Raw genomic sequence first — 16,789 nt, 5'->3', positions numbered from 1 at the left:
GTCACTGTTATTTGATGGTTTAATCTAATGCATTTTAGAGCTCAGTTGGCTGTATTGGAAAAGACTAGGTAAGACTCAGCCTTGCTTACTCTTTTCCAAAAAATACTGCTCCATAAAAACATACTTACTTTAGTAGTAATCATCTAATTCTTTTCATAAAACAAAAATTTTGGAGTTTTTACGTTTACTTAGTATTTGTTGAATCCTCTCAGCAAGATGATAGTTCAGAAAAGATGTAAGACAGCACAAATAATTTTGTAACTAAGGATAACTTCATAATTATGCACAGAGGCTCAGAAAATAGACATGCCAATCTCAATACACTAAGACTAAATTGTTATCTCTTCTTACTTCCAGGACCTCTTAATGGCTTTCAAACATGTTTTAAATAATTTTAAAAATTGTTTACAGCAATAAGAATAAAGGGAAAGTGAAAATTATGATAAGTTAAACATAGCAAAGCTAAATGTTTATTTCAACCCACTGGAAACATCTTTAGAAAGGAAGTAACTGCTCATCAACTATCCTGCATAAACCTGCAATGTATCCATTTGTGGATAGCAATTCCAGATCAAAGACATCTTGAATAGGGTCTAGCATATTATTACTCAGTGCTTTTAGAACTTGCATCATTAAAATGCAGCAGTTGGGTTTTTAAAAATATTTGATGGCTCATAATTTTTTTCAAAGACAATATAATATCATTTTTATTCCATAATTGTAAAATATTTTTATTTTTAGATTTACTTTTTATTCTTTTAATTAAATTTATTGGGGATGACATTAGTAATAACATTATATAAATTTCAGGTGTACAATTTTAGACATCATCTGTATATTACACTGTGAACATTAATTAGAATAATAAATCAAATGATTTTTTTAAATTTACATATTATCGATTTCCTTCTGACACCTGCCTTTGCATTTCTTCAGCATTTGTGCACTTCAAAAACATAAAGTTTGGCACACAGATTTTATGAAAGATAAAAAAAAAAGTACTGTAAGATATACTTTTAACAAAATTAGACTGTTCAAGTTCTTGCCACAACATATTGAATGATGAAATTCTTCTGGTTGAAAGACTAACTGGATGGGAATACTACATTTCCTTTTTTTGTCCTTTGAAATGTATCGTTCACTCATTGATTCTTGAATTTGAAAAATATATTTTTCATCTGAAAATTCACAGTCTGAGATTTCACTTGAATGAGCAATTTCAACTTCACCTTAATCATTAAAGTTTAGCATACTACTCTCTGTCTTTTTGCATTTATCTTCTAATTCCTCTAATAACTAAAATATCTTCCTCTAACAATTTTCTTCTCTTTGCAGTTATGGTTGGACATTTTTTTTAAATTAAATTCTAAACTGTGTTCAATGAAATTAGAAATAGACCATAAAAATGTCTACAGGCTTCTCTTATATCTTCTTGAATGATGATTTAATACTTTAGTCAACACAAGAAAACTGAATGATGATGGGCTAATGCTGTTTGATTTTACAATTGTATCATCTTTCTAGGCAATTTCATCACTATTCTATTTTCTTAATATTTTAGACATTTTTTTGTTAGCATTGTGGGGAATAATTAATGAGTAATAATGAAATTGTTCCTAAATTGATTTGGTATTGGTTTGAAATGGAAATGTTCAAGGTATCGGCAAAATAGGATCATGAATATAATATGACCTGAATTTTTAAAATTGTTCAATGGTACCACATGGTAATCATAAAATAGAATGTGTTTTACTCTGTTTTAAAAAAAAAATAAGTAAATTTTTTCTTTGTTTCTTGGAAGACCTATAAAAAAATTAGACATTTTTTTTTATAGTCTCTACAAATATTTACAATTGCTCCAAAAAAAGAGACTCAAAAACTAAGATTGACTCCAGTGGACCCTGATAGTATTCTGAGACCAAGGAAGAGAACATAAATATAAGGGTTATGCAAGCCAGGATTTAAATTCTTTGCTTGGGTTTGTTTTTTTGGTTTTTTGTTTGTTTTTTTGTTTTGTTTTTTTTGTCTCAGTTTCTGTATAAAGTTTATTTCTTAAGTTAGTTAAAATGATAAAATAATATATGTACATATCCTCTTTCCAAACTTCTTTCCTCTCTCTTTTACTACAAAAGTTTACTTCAAGCAGATATTGCTTTTAGTGTGAGAGATCAGAGAAAATCTTACAGAACAAGTAAAAATTGAAATGAGTCTTGAGACATTGATAGGATAGATATACCTATATAAAATTGAGAATAGAGACATATAAGGCTGAAGAGATAATAATTAAGACACATAATCACAATATCTTGAAATTTTCTTTTGTAACTACCAGTTGTTGAATACTTACTCTCTGCTATATGCTCTTAAAATAATTTTATTTAATCATTATAGAAACTTGAAAGGAGTATATTCTCAATCTTGTCATATGAAGGAAAGAAGTGAGGTACAAAGAGTTTAAGCGTTTAAATCACACACAGTGCAAATAGGGGATTCAAACTCAGGCCTGCTGAATCCTAAAGCCCTCAGGAATAAGATCATATCTCCCTGCTTCCCAAACACAGATGGGAAACTACAAGTGGTTTACTTTGGTTGTCACTCAGGGAACCTAGAAAGAGAAACAAAATTGAAAATATTGTGCAAGATGGTTTATAGAAAATTGAATTGGAAAGACCAGTTAGGATAAGTCTATGAGGAGGAAATAAAGATTGGTCTTGGGAGATAGGAAGGAGAGGATTATGATGACTCCAGAGATATTGCAGATGTAGAATTATGAGATTTATTATTACAGATACTAAGAAGAGGAAAGTAAAAATTATTCAGAGATCTTTGGCCTGAAAAACCGAAATGATGCCCAAAATAGGAAGTAAAGGAAGAGAGTGAGTCAAAATTCACTGGAGTAGGTAGGGCTAGAGAAGGAGGGGATTTTGAACTCATCACCTGTTCTCAAAGCCACAGATGATATTCAGTTGCAAAAGGAAATATGTGTAGATTGCTATCTAAACATCATTTGTTAAGCACCTGCTAAATACCAAGGTTATATCAGGTATTTTCACACATTTTACCCAGTTAATTCTCACAGCAAACTCTGAAATAGGCAGTTAGATAATCAAGTGTGGAGTTGCAGGGAGAAATCAGTGGTGGATTGAAGATGGAGTTGCCAGGAGTATGAGTGAAATAAGTCAGTGCACAAATCCTGAATATCTTCCTTACATTCATCAGTTCTAGGCTGAGCACAGTAGAAGGTATAAGAATACTAGAAGATAACCCCTAACTTTAACAAGTGGAGTGTATGATTATTTGAAAGAGAAAAAGAAATAAATAATAGAACAAGTTCAAACTTAAGAGCTACATAATACACTAAATGTTACAAGTTTCAGAGGGGAGAATCTGTGATTCCTGATGTCAGGAAAGACAATATACATCTAGAACTTGAAAGATGGATAATATTTGCCTAAATGTTAAGGAGTGCATAGGGCTTGTTTTGTATTTGAATGAAGGAGAAAATGAATGAGGCTTGACATGACAGTGTATGTGAAACTAATGTGTTTATATGACAATAAGGATATCAGACAGGCAAGGGGATAAATTAAGATTAGAAAACATTGAGAAATAAGAAATGATAAGTTTGTGGTAACAGATTACAGATACTTGGCAAATCAACCAAATCTGATATTTGGCATGGAAGAGAGTCCTTGAAGGGTTTTAAATAGAACAATGACATGACACCAGAATTTCAGAGAGCGCGATCAGGTAACACTCTACTCCAGCTAACAAGTCTAAAACATGGTGTGGAAGAAAAGAAGGACCAATTGCTCATATAGGTGGTAAAGAGAATAGTGTATAGTGACAAATTAATGTTGCAACCCAAAATGTTACAAATTATTTTGACCATTTAAGCACATGTGTGTGGTAGAAACTTAAATGAGGTCTAGACAGAATTGAGGAGAGTGAAATATGTGTGACTATTCACTAAAAACACAGTGCTGTAAGGAAAGTCCTAGAATCAGACCTGTTCATAACCTAAAATGGAGCAATATCTTCCTTTCCTTCTATGGCTGATATCTGTTGTTTTGCATTGTTTTATTTTGACTCTTCAGAGGTAGCTATCCGATGCACAGACATTTCAAGCAGTGAGAACAGGTGGTTAGGCACACAGACTCCAGAGCCAGATTGGATGGTTTCAAATCTAGGCTCTGACACTTGCTTGAATATAACTTAGTCAAGTTAATCAATCTTTGTAAGCCTCCATTTCCTTTTCTGTCAACTGAAGCTGCTAATAAGAGTGTTACAGAATACATGAGCAGTTAAGCATCCTTGGCTCTCTGAGTGTTGGTCCTTTACTAATTGAACATGTAAGAGTTATTATAAGCAGAATTTTGTTAGGAAGAGGAAAATATTTTTTCAGAACCACATCAACAAATAATATACCACACCAATTTTGCCATCTGATTGATGTTGTCTAGCCTTGGTTCTACTATATATAAAATGTGAGTAATAACAACATAATTTATAGTGTTATACTAAGAATCATATTAAAAAATCCTGCATTATATCCATGTAACAATTTTGGTTTAAGTGTCTTCTAGATGAGTTTTAAGAGCTACGTTTGATTCTGTAGATACCGCAGTTAACAAATATGCATGGTGCCGACTTCTTTAAAATGTGATCATAGACATTATTTTTTAGGGTTAATGGATTAATTTATGCATGCGGGCGTACACTTAAAACACTACCTGACTAGGGTAAGCATAATAAGTCCTATTTAAGTCTATAGTGGTGGTATGATGGTGGTATGCCCAAATATAGAAAAATTGTGATTTTCTACCCATCACTCTCTGTATCTTTCTGATTTCATTACCATATGTCATTATCATTCTCTCCCTAGCAAGTCTTTCTTTTCTGCCTTATATATACTTTCAAGAAACATTTGCCTTTAAATCCCTATTGTCGTAAACCTTGCTAGATATAGGATTTGTTTATTAAATTGAATTCATGATGTTTGATATTTATCTCGATGAAAAAATATCAGTGATCACCCTAGAGTATCCCTCTTTATTTATTTCTAGAAATAATCTTGTTCTTTAACAAAGCTGACTCATTTTTAAACATTGCAAATAGACCCTGTGCAAAGAAAGATTCTTAAAGGAGCTATTGGCGCTATCTCTAGAGACAAAGGCTCAGAATTAACAGAGCTGGGTTTTCTATGAGCACCATAAGCCGCAGGCAGCATACAGAACTAGACGGAAGTGACAGAAGAAAGGAGAGGGAGCCTATACTTAATTACAGGCATGCATAGTTCCTGGGTTTGGCATGGCCACATGAGATTTGCCTTCTGATTATTTGACATGGTAGAATCTGCTCAAGATAAATGTATCAGATTTTCATATTTGTCTCAATCGGTTAGACATTCTAGTCACTGTAAATAGTTGGAATGTACAAAGAAACAGATCCAAGCACTCTGAGTGGCTGTGATTCATCTGATGCTGCTACCACTCTCAGTATACTTCATGTGATAAAGAGCCTTAGGTTTGGGGAGAAAGCTAATAAATATGACTTCTCTCTCATAATAGAATGTTCATATGACTTTACTCTCTCTGCGTCGATTAAAGGGAACAAAATGAAGACCTAAGGTCTCATTTTGCTCACATTCTCAGAATTTTGTCTCCTACCCTTTTGTAAAAGGTATCAGATTTTAAAGGAATATCTTTGCTGTGAGAGAGCTTTCTTTAAAGTGTTGTTTTGGTCTAGCCTTGTCACTATTAATGGCACAGACCAGTTGTCAGACAAGAATAAATTTCCTTTCAGGTAACCTACTGGGACTATTCAAAGCATACTAAAATAGTCTGAAAAGGAACAAATAATACAGAGTAATTTAAATTGCTGCATGAGAAGCAAGGAAAATTAAGGCTTAATCAAAAAATTATCAAACTAATTAGGTGTTTTTTATTAATGTGTCATGTCTTGTAATAATCTTATCTGTCAGTTTAAATGCAAGAGTGCAGATTAAAAAAAGCATTCTAGTAATTATGTGAATACATTCCCCTAGTGTTATTCTAAGTTTCATTTGGGTGGCCCAGTAGATAAAAAAATAGAGAATCTAGGACTTTCAACCATTCAAATAAATGCACATTTCTTACTCCTTTTCTTAAACAGGCCCTATATTAAACACGGAAATAAAAAGTATGCCCTATATCCATTTTGTATAACTAATTATAAAGTAAGTAGTTAATATAATTACTTTCAAAGACCTACTTGGTAAACAAATATTTCTCATTCATAGTTTTTTCTTGTATAGGAAGTTTGTGCAAGATGAAAATAATGAATGTTGCAATATTAACATTAATGTTATAATTTGTAGACTGTTCGGTTGCTCAGTATTTTTTTTTTTTTATCAGTTTTATGACTGGTGTTCTAATCCAATATATTTTACATTTTGGTTTTCTAAAATATTCCATGATGAGGCAATAATACTATTATTCTTACATAGTAGTAACAATTATTCCACACTTGAGACAATAAATTTTGGCCATATCCTCATCAACATCCCGTTATTTTGCTCAAAGTCATTCTGTTAATCAATTTCTCAGTAGTTACTGAGTCCCTGGTACGTGCTCAATGCTAGTGGTCATAACCTGAGTTTCAAAGTAGAAAGGAATAATCTAGGCAGAGATAAATAAAACAATGAACAGTATAAAGCAGGTGGGGGAGAAAAATGAGAGAGGTACTAATTAAGTAATAAATCGTATGATGCAGATTTACTCACTATAAACATCTAGAGAGGAGAAGGCCACAGAGGTTGGGACAGGCTTCGTAAAGGTGTAGTTCACTATTTTGTCGAAGCTTATTTTCAGCTTTATTGTGATTGTTATGAATTGCTAACAGTGAGTTCAGTATTTATTCTTACTTAGGTGGTCAACTGTTTTCACCCATAGAGGGTTGTGATATAATTAGATATGCTTTTTTTTTTTTTTTTTTTTTTTTTTTTAACAATACCAAGTGAGAAATCAACACACGGTAAAAATTGAACAAAGGAACATCTCATCATGTAGGTATTATCTACTCCACTGTGTGTCCTTTCGAATCAGACACCACTATACATTAGTATCTGTCTTTTGTTATTTACATTTAATTATTTACATTATGTGTCTCACACCCTCACTACTCTATTTCAGTCAATAATTCTGCTTTATGATTGATAAGCTGCTTTCCTGAAGGAACAATTCTTACCTACAAACCACTTCCTATTGAAATAATCAACAGTGGTTAGGTAATAAGCACACATTTAGTAGACAAGACTCATTTTAACAATTGGAGTAAATTTTCATGTTGAAACACCCCATAAAAAAACGGAGGATTTATATTTTATGCAATTGCATAAAATATAAACCTTTTCCATTTTCTATTATAAGATAATAATTACATTAATAGTAATTTTGTCCCAGAGGAATATTATTTTTTGGTATAATTATAAATAGCCTCCCAGCAGACATTGAATAAGCAGTGTTTTAAATGACAAAATAGTATGTTATATACAATTTAAAACAGGAAGATAAGTTGGATGACTTCCAAATGTGCCGTTCAAGTGAGAATATATTTATGAATTTAATTGTGGTGTTAAGCCTATTAAAATGTAATTTTTGGCATGTTCACATTTTATCTCTATTAAGTACAAGCATTGAAGTATTAAATTTATGTTATATGCCTGTAATTGAAAAGGTGTGGAGTTTTATCATCCTTATTAAAGCACCAGTGAAAAATTCTTTCCTAAAACAAAAGTCAAGTCCATTTTTTCCCCTCCTGAGGTAAATTCCAAAAACAGAGGTCCCCTTTTCATTGGCTCTATGGTTCTTCCTTAGACTTTTCACATCTCTTCGAATTGCTTATAAACACAAAATATTTGCATTTGTCAGAGACAATTTAAAAAAAAAGGAAAGAAAATTCCTACAGGTAGAGACAAAGGGTAGGACAGTTAAAAATTTCTTCCCTTTGCTAAGTCCTATGAGATGTGGAAAGAACTAAATGAGGTATCTGAAAAATTCCAAACTGATTTTATTTTATATGAATAAGATTCTTTATGAAAGAGAAGCAACACTGTTTTTTAAATGCCACCTAATAGATTAAAAAGTTATATCCTTGCATTTGAGTATATGGAGAAAACAAATTCACAGAAAGCCTTGACTAACATGGCTTACCTAGAGCTGAAGAAAAGCTCAGTCATCCATACAATATTCTGAATGTAGCTTTAAGGATATTTGAGAACTGTTGGAGAAGATGATGATGACAATATTGATGATGATGACGATAACAAGATTTATCATGTACTGAGTGTTAATGATACACCGGGAACTGTATTAAGCTCTTGACATAGATCATCTCATTGCATTCTGTTCGCACCTCATAGATAAGGAAATTGAACCTAAAGGAAATTAGGGAATTTGCTCAGATGACTAAATATTATTTTCAGCAAGGCAGGAAGAATTACAAATATGCTTTTTAAAAAGGTAACTTCCTCTTAGGTTTTCTTTTTTTCCTTCCTCTGCTTCCTAAGTAGTATAATTTAATACAAACACAATTTCTGATTACCTTATAATGTAAACTTGACATGGACTCTTAAATCTTGCCAACATAACTGCCAAAGAATGAAGGCAATCTGCTAACCTTTAGTTGTCTTTGATGGTTGGTAGGTGAAAGGAATTGATTCCATACACAAGAACACAAATGGCTTCTAACCAAGTGTTGAAGGAATCTTGGATATAGTTTACTTTAAATTTCCTGGATGTCAATTAAGCTGGCCGTAAAGCCTAGTAAAATATCACCCAGTCCTATAATTAGATTTTAAGTATATTTTATTCTTAAGAGTTAGAGTGGCAGCAAATTAAGATGAAAGAGAACATGGAGTCAATTTATCTCTATAGTTGCAGTTGTGTCCTGAAGTTATTGAGAATGAAAACGATAGATTCTAGCGGTTTGGGAATCGATTTGGCAATCGACTATGCCAGCCTCTCTTTGTCAATACCTCTGTAGTAGCATCTTAATGTTAAACAAACAGAAAAGATATAAGACAAAAGAGGCATTTTTAATTCTCCATCTTTACTTTGTTTGCAAGCCTCTGACCTCTTAGGAAGTGAATTGGTTATTTTACTTGTAATTTATTTAATACAGTTTTTAAATATAATAATTTTTGTTTTGAAAAACATCTTTTCTCTTATTTCTTCACCTTTCTTGTTGCAACTCAGATTCTCAATGATCAGTAATTTGATGTGACTTCGGTCTGTGTAAACCACTAAAGTGTATTTAATATCTAAAAATAATATCGAATATGTATAAAACCTGAACTATGAGATTTCGACTTGAGAATGATGACACATTAAATGTACTTATATTTAGGTACATACTCCATTATAATTAACTGGTTGGTAAACAACCATATTAGAACTGATACTTCTTTATTAGCAGAAATGATCAATTAAATTAAATGAGTAATAGTCCATTATTAAGTAGTTAAAATGTTCAAATTGTAAAGGAGAGGGGCATACCTAGGAATTTAAATGAAACCTGAGATTTTAGCTTAATAATTTATTGAAAATTTGTGGTTTTCCTTAAAAACTGCATTTTTAATTCTATTCAATTATGTACTTAAAACATATGTAAATATTTGTAAAACATATGTAAAATGATTTCTAATAAGATGAGATATTTTTATCTTACAGCTACTCCTGCTACTCAACACCTTCGAGAATAGACATCCTCATTTTATTAAAGAATTTTTGATATTTTGACATTGGAAAATAGCATCTCAAAGGCCTAATTTAAGTTTGTTGTAACTCTGATTATTGAATTAACATAAATGATGGTCAAATACATGTCTTATTTGTATTTTAAGTCATCTCCACACAGAATAGTTAAAATGTCCATTAATAATATCATTTCACCATAGTATAGAATTCTGCATTTGTAATGTTTTCTTTTAATTATCATAAAATGATAACATAGTATTTGTAATTAATTGAAATTATTTAGCACTATTCTAAATTTTATCACATATTTTGTTCTTATTCTTTTATGCTCCTTCTAAAGTAAGTGCAAACACAAAAATAACATAATGCTATACAAAGAACACACATTGAGAATCTACATACTTGGGTTCTACTTATAAATCCCTGGGATGAATTTGGCAAGTTGTTCAACTTCTTTGGGATTCAGTGTTCTCAGTAAACTTTAAGGCATCTTCTGGCATGAAAACGCTATTCGAGGCGATTTCTTCAGGCTGAAACACACTACAATGGATAACTTACATAATCTTTCCACTTGAGGAGGCCTGTAGATGTACAGAATATATTGCAAGCACTATGTCTTGATTGAGCTATTTAACTCAATCAAGCTTTAATGATGCAACCTTGCTTCATCTTTGAGATTTATCTCAGTTTTTTCCCACTAATGATGGATACAGGCACTGATATTTTACTTTCATGGAAAGACTGTTGTTCTACCCATACATAAATTAGTAAAGAGTCTCACAGAAAGAAAATAAATATTTTGGTCTGGAACTATAAATAATTGAAAAAAAAAGGAAACAAAAAAAATTTAAATAAAAATTTTATCATGTATTTTATTGGAAGTAATTTGCACTCTTCCAAGAACTAAAAATACTATAGTTCAGTCTGTTTATATTCAAACACTCTAGAAACAGCCTAACAGCGTATCATTTAGTAACATTTATTTATTCACTTATTTGTTTAATCATTTTTTTTTTCCTTTAGGTATTCATTTTTCTTCATCAAATTTGTGTTAATGTTCCAGATTCCATCCTCACATGTTCATAGTCTAGTGAGGATTTGGGGGGAAAAGGAAAAAAAGCCTAGATGAAGTGTACCTAGAGCATTCTGGGAACATAAAAAGTTGTCAAAGGAATTAGTATAAGAGAGTTATGTAATAGACAAGGTGGCTAAGCTTTGAGGAATTACTAGAATAAACCATGTTCCAGGCAGTTTTATCAATGAGAATTTGAAACCCATAAATATTTGACATTCGTTGGATGACTCCTTGGCAAGTGGAGTCATAAGATACATAAGATACATAAGAACATAAGATAATTTTTATTTTTAGCTTTCCAAATTGAGACTTTAGTTCATCTAATATGTCTTAACCTCTTTTTCTACTAGCTTTGGCCTTTGTACTGAAAGGGAAACAGAATTCATATCACCTGTTTATTTGTATTTTCCATCTTTTGCGTCTCCCTTTGGCCCTATGCACAAATATGGATTTGGTGTGGTGTTGAAAGAGATATTGTTAAGATAACTAGAAAAAAATATATATTTAAGAAAATTTAAGAAATAGTAATTCTAAAAGTTTGGGAAACATCCCAGTTGAAGGTATATATAGAATTGTGGCGATGAGGTAAAATAATAAGGAATTCGGTCTAAAAGTACTGAGCCTCTTTCATGGGTTAAATGAGGTCAATTTAGCATCTAATTAAGGTTAAACAGAACAGGGTCACTGAAAAAAACTAACTTTATATTAGAAAGTATTTCCAGATTTTCCAAGAATTATGAGTCATGTGTGATAATAGTTAAAATGGTTATCATTTATCTTGACTTTGTAAAAAGATATTAAATAAATAGAAAAATAAAAAGTAGTGAAAAAACCCTCAGTCTTGAATTGGGTCTGCTCTCAATGCATAAACTTGCTTAAGCCACTTATCCTTCCAGAGACCATTTTTTTTTTCCATCTGAAAAAATTAGGGTGTTGGAATAGATGATTTCAAAGGTCTTTTCCACATCCCCAAACTCTATGACTATGATTCTATGCATGTATTTTTGTTAAGTCACAGACATCAGGTATCCTGTCATAATCAAGGTATAAGAATAAATAGAACAATGATATGATATGATCTTGAATCAATCTTATTTCCTTTCTGTTGTTGACCATTCCATGAAAAATTTTTTTACTTCATAAATTGAAGATGAAGAGAAAAAAACAGTAATATTACTCATCATTTTTAATCAAAAGAATGTATGAAATTTGCATTTGGCTACTTTTTCTTGCTTTCCATCAAAGTGAATATGCAAATATATAATAACACATGGAAATATTAAGGAAGCTTTTTTCAGGAGGCAAAGAAACCTTTTCAGTGAAACATTTTGGCCTGGAGGATGCTCTTTGATCTAAGAAGTCGAAGCTTTTGGTGTTTTAAATATCCTTATAGTAGGGTCACATAGCCAATTATATTAAATAATCCATTTGCTTAAAACTTTTATAAAATCATGAAAAAAATCTTGAGAATTAACTACTGATAAGAGCTATTATTGGAATAACCCAATAAAGTAACTATGTCCTCTTCTTCAGTGTGCTTTATATAAGTCCTCTGGCAAAATTGAGAACTATTATATTTCACATGACAACGACGACTAAGCCACTAGTCCATAAACAGTATCTAGCTGGGTATATGGAAAATTTTCTGGGTATCATACTTCTTCAAGTAAATTGTCAGTCATTCTTAATTTCTTTCTCTCACTATCCACATCAAATTCATAAAAAAAGTCCGACTGGATTTAAGTCCAAATATACTCTAAATCCATCCACTTATCTACAATTTCTATGTTTTTGTGTTGATTGTATATTTAAAATTGCCACCCACTACTCTGAATAGCAGTTATTACCCTTCCTTGATACATTTTTAACAAAATACTTATTTCCATTTTACTTATTTAACTGATATGCTTTGTCTTTTTCCACTAGAATATCAGGTGCCTGTCTCCTCTGTCTCTGATATAAGCTCCATAACAACAGGTCTTTCTCTATTTTCACTGTGGTTTTATTTGTATCATTATATTCATAAACACCACAACCCAGCTAAAAGAGACACTATTTATTTTTTTAATTTTACCTTGAAACAACTGAGATTTAAGTGATAAATTGTTGGTTTTCTGTATGCCTCATCCACAAGACTGAATACAAGAATGCAAAGTGCATGTGTAGAATTTAGTGATAGACAATTAGAAAATATATGCCTCCTTGATGCACCCGTTTCGTACAAACTCCTGAACTTTTCGGATAATTCCTTATTATTGAGACTCTCTTTCCAAAGGCAAATCTGTAAACCTGGATTTATTATGTAAGTGGAATCTCACATTTTTTTAAATTAAATGGGGGTAGAAAAGGGAGGAGTGATTGATACAACAAATCCCTGTACCTCCCTACTTCTATTTTATAAATGGTCCAAAAGTACAAAGTAAGAGAAAGAGACTCTCAAAGTAAGGAATGTTGAAGTTCAAGGTGCCATGTTTTAATAAAGGACACTAACAAAATCACATGTCAACCTAAAATATAAAACCATATTTTACTTAATTTTAGTACTTATTAAATTTTGCATTTGAAAAATATTCTACATGTTACAAAAATAGTCTAGGAACTTTTATTCAATGTATAAAAGCAATATCATGGCTTTAACAAAGTTGGCTATGATTTTCTTACTAAATTCCAATCTTCACATTTTGCTTTTAGTCATAGATTTATAAATAAATGCCTTTATGAAACTGAAACAACGAATCAGGATAGGCATTTGTAATAATTTCAAAAACTTTAAATAAATTTTAAAATTTTTAATTATTTTAAAAACTTTAAATAAATTTTAACTCAATGTCACTTACTAGAATGACACATTCTCCATTCAAGCACCTATAGCCATTTACTGTTTGTAGTACTGAGACCTTTTAAAGAGCTTGTTATTGTCTTCTGGATGTACTCAGTACCTCCAGAAAAACACATTGGGGACTGAAGGAATAAAATATCTATTAAGCATTAGAGAAAAATAATATCTTCAACATTTGTTTCAAGATTTAGGGGGTGTATTCAGGTTTTTAAAAATGGTTTTCAACCAGGGAACCTCCTTCAATAAACTAGATAAATTAAACTTTAGTATAGTGAATTGTGTTTTGTTTCGTTTTTACCTCATGCAATCTGAATTCAGCTTATAGCTTTCTACTTGATTTGAGATTCTGAGTAATTCTATGCATCATTTCTAGCAAAGTAAAGAAAACATCAGTAACTTAGATCGTGAGAAGGAATGTCCACCGTATACTATCCCCAGGGGAATTTGACTAAACCCAAAAGAATCAAATTGACTTCTGAGGGGAAAAAGAAAAAAGAAAAAAACAAACAAACAAACTTCGGAACAATAAAATATTGGCAGCTTACAAACATGCCATTCATGTTTATGGAAATAATTCAGACAAAATCACTCAAGGAACAAAAATAAAGCCAATTCACTATGTTCAAATATCAGAGGGATTTTCAGGTAATAGCTTATAAAATGAAAGTCACCTTTAGATTTCCACTGTGAATTTCAACCACCTAAATCTTTTCTTTAGAGAGTAACAATCCTCAGGAATTCCGAAGGCATATACTGCTAATAAAATTTCCTGTAAATGAGTTCTGCTACTTCTGCCATTTTAAATTTTATGTTGTTATGTCTTTGTCTTCTTACTTCAAAAGTCTGTTTCAAGTCCTCTTTAAGTATAGATGAAAGATAAATTGTAAATATTATAGAAAAGGAATTAGTATTTTGAGTATTTACTCTATGTTGGTTGCTTTATTACTTAATTCTTATAATAGCCCTAAAAACTATCCTCATTTTATAAACTGAGGCTTGGAATCCTCATGAGATTTTCAAACTCACACAGGCTATAAGGGATGGAGCTGAAACTCTCACATCCATTTGATTCCAAACATAAAGTCTTTATGCTAAAATAAACAACATTGCTTTCATTATAAAATTCTATTGATATTATATTGATGTAATTATTATAAAATATTACATATAATATATGCATTTATAAAACAATAGCCTCTGATTTCAAAAGCATTCTCTGGTATTATTTGAACATAAAAGAAGACTTTTCTACAAGTCAATATGAAAGTCATGTGCTGTGCTCAAGTATGATATGCCTCATTTGTTTTGGTGCCCCTTAGCACAACTAAAATTTGCCCTAAACTAATAATTCCCCTGCCAGGCCTAACTGTCACTGTCACCATGGAGGCAGGCAGCCATCTGGCTTTTTCTTTCATTTTTTTCTTGTGGTCCTACTTCCTTCTGAATCCACTGCCTCACAATGATGCAGTCAGTCATATTAGTGAGCATACTTAGTCCATTTCAGTTTTAGGCAATTTCTGATAAAAGCTGGATATTGTACTTTATGCTGTAGAAGCACCAGTTTGCTTGTTTTAATACTTCTACATATTTTGTCATCCCGAATTTTTTTTTTTTTTTTTTTTTTTTTACCAGATACCTGCTGCCCAGAATCCATTCTTCTCTTTTCTTCTTTACCTGGCAAACTCCTTTTGGGCCTTTAAAATGCACATTGCAGTTAATCTCCTCTAGGAATCTTTCTGCAATGTCCTCTCTGTATATATTATTTCCCTTCATCACACTGCATTATAATGTTCTCTCTGTAAGTCTGTTTTAGCCAGTGTTCTGGGAACTTCTTGACAGCAAGGACAGAGTTTAATGGTTCTTCAGTGCTGGTGCATAATAAGTGCTCACTAATTTTTTAATAATATAATAACTTTATAATTCCTCTATGAAAGCCTAAGAGTATTTTATAGTGTAAACTATAAATAACTTTCCAGGGAAAATATTTCGTCTATTTTGAAATAAATTTCTAAAGAGCTTATCAAGACTATAAAAAGATTATTACTACACATTTACTACTGTTCTTAGAAGTATCTGACAGAGGAGAAAGCAGCTTGGGTTGAACAGGCAACATTCTATGAAGGTATTTTTGAAAACCTTAGTACTTAGAAACAATTGAATTATAGTCATAGCCACTTGTACTTTAAGCTTTAGTTATTTAAGTGACTCCTTCCTAAACCTAGGTTCTCCCTAGATTTTAAAACTACGAAAGCCATTCCACCTTAGAAATATTTTTTCAAGAACAGCTCTCAAGCAAGACATGGGAATGAATCTCTCCAAGCAGACATCCTTCTGACTTACAAATAGGATGGACAAAGGGTGGAAGTGTCTCTTTTCTGTCCCTTCCCATCTGCTCACCTTAGACAGTCTGAGAGGAACTTTAAGCATCTCACATCTAGTGCTTGCATGCAAATCTAGTTCTATGTCCTAGAAGCTGACTGCCTGAACTGTTTGCCTCAGTGTTCAAACCATAAAATGAAAATTATACTTACACCCTAAGAATCTTGTGAAGATTAAATGACAATCTATCAAAACTGATTGTTTCAGTCACATAGTAAGCCCTATATAAATGTTTAACTGGAAGAAAAAATGTGGATCAAACTTTTTTTTGGTGTTCCCAGCCTTATTTTTCTTTGCTCATTAAAAAAGGAACTTACATGTTGCATAGTTTCTATTAAATCTTTGTGTTCATGAGAGATAAATATAATCTGAATTGATATTTTCTACATATACAGCCTGCATGTTATGAAACAATATGCTTTGCTTTTATACGTACTGAATATGCTCATGCATCAACCTATTGGTTCCAACGACTAGAAGGAAATTCTGTAGTCAACCTCTCTTTGGCATGAAGGTCCAGGCCTGGGGTTCTTCCCTTCTTGCCACCACCAGAACGTGGTATGCACAACTCTGATTGCTCCACTCGCTAATCCACAATTCACAAGGGTGAAATGATTTTGACAAATTCTAAAAATGGAAAATTTCCAGTAAGCAGACATGTCTGCTGACATTTGATAATATCTAGCTGTCAGTGAGATTTTAGAAGGTGCATATACCAACATTTATTCCTGGATTAAAGAAGAAACAGCAGGAATTCAT

At 31.8% G+C, this 16,789-nt stretch overlaps 1 protein-coding gene and 1 long non-coding RNA gene across 3 annotated transcripts in view; one reads left to right on the top strand and one right to left on the bottom strand.

The window, feature by feature from the left end:
- Window positions 1-16,789, top strand: part of TRDN (triadin) — a 227,335-nt gene that overhangs the window by 117,616 nt on the left and 92,930 nt on the right. The window lies entirely within an intron of this gene.
- LOC107515365 overlaps window positions 1-16,789 on the bottom strand; it is a 35,521-nt gene that overhangs the window by 646 nt on the left and 18,086 nt on the right. Inside the window, exons 4-5 of one of the 2 annotated variants that reach the window (XR_001597996.2) lie at window positions 10,140-16,657; window positions 814-8,416 (exon numbers count right to left, since the gene is read on the bottom strand). This is a non-coding gene — a long non-coding RNA (uncharacterized LOC107515365). Of the gene's footprint in view, window positions 1-813; window positions 16,658-16,789 lie in introns of those variants that run through there. The other variant, XR_001597993.2, reaches the window with a different exon arrangement.

The sequence above is a fragment of the Rousettus aegyptiacus genome, unplaced genomic scaffold, assembly GCF_014176215.1.
Source record: "Rousettus aegyptiacus isolate mRouAeg1 unplaced genomic scaffold, mRouAeg1.p scaffold_m13_p_1, whole genome shotgun sequence".
NCBI lineage: Eukaryota > Metazoa > Chordata > Mammalia > Chiroptera > Pteropodidae > Rousettus > Rousettus aegyptiacus.
This window is presented reverse-complemented; position numbering and strand designations above follow the sequence as displayed.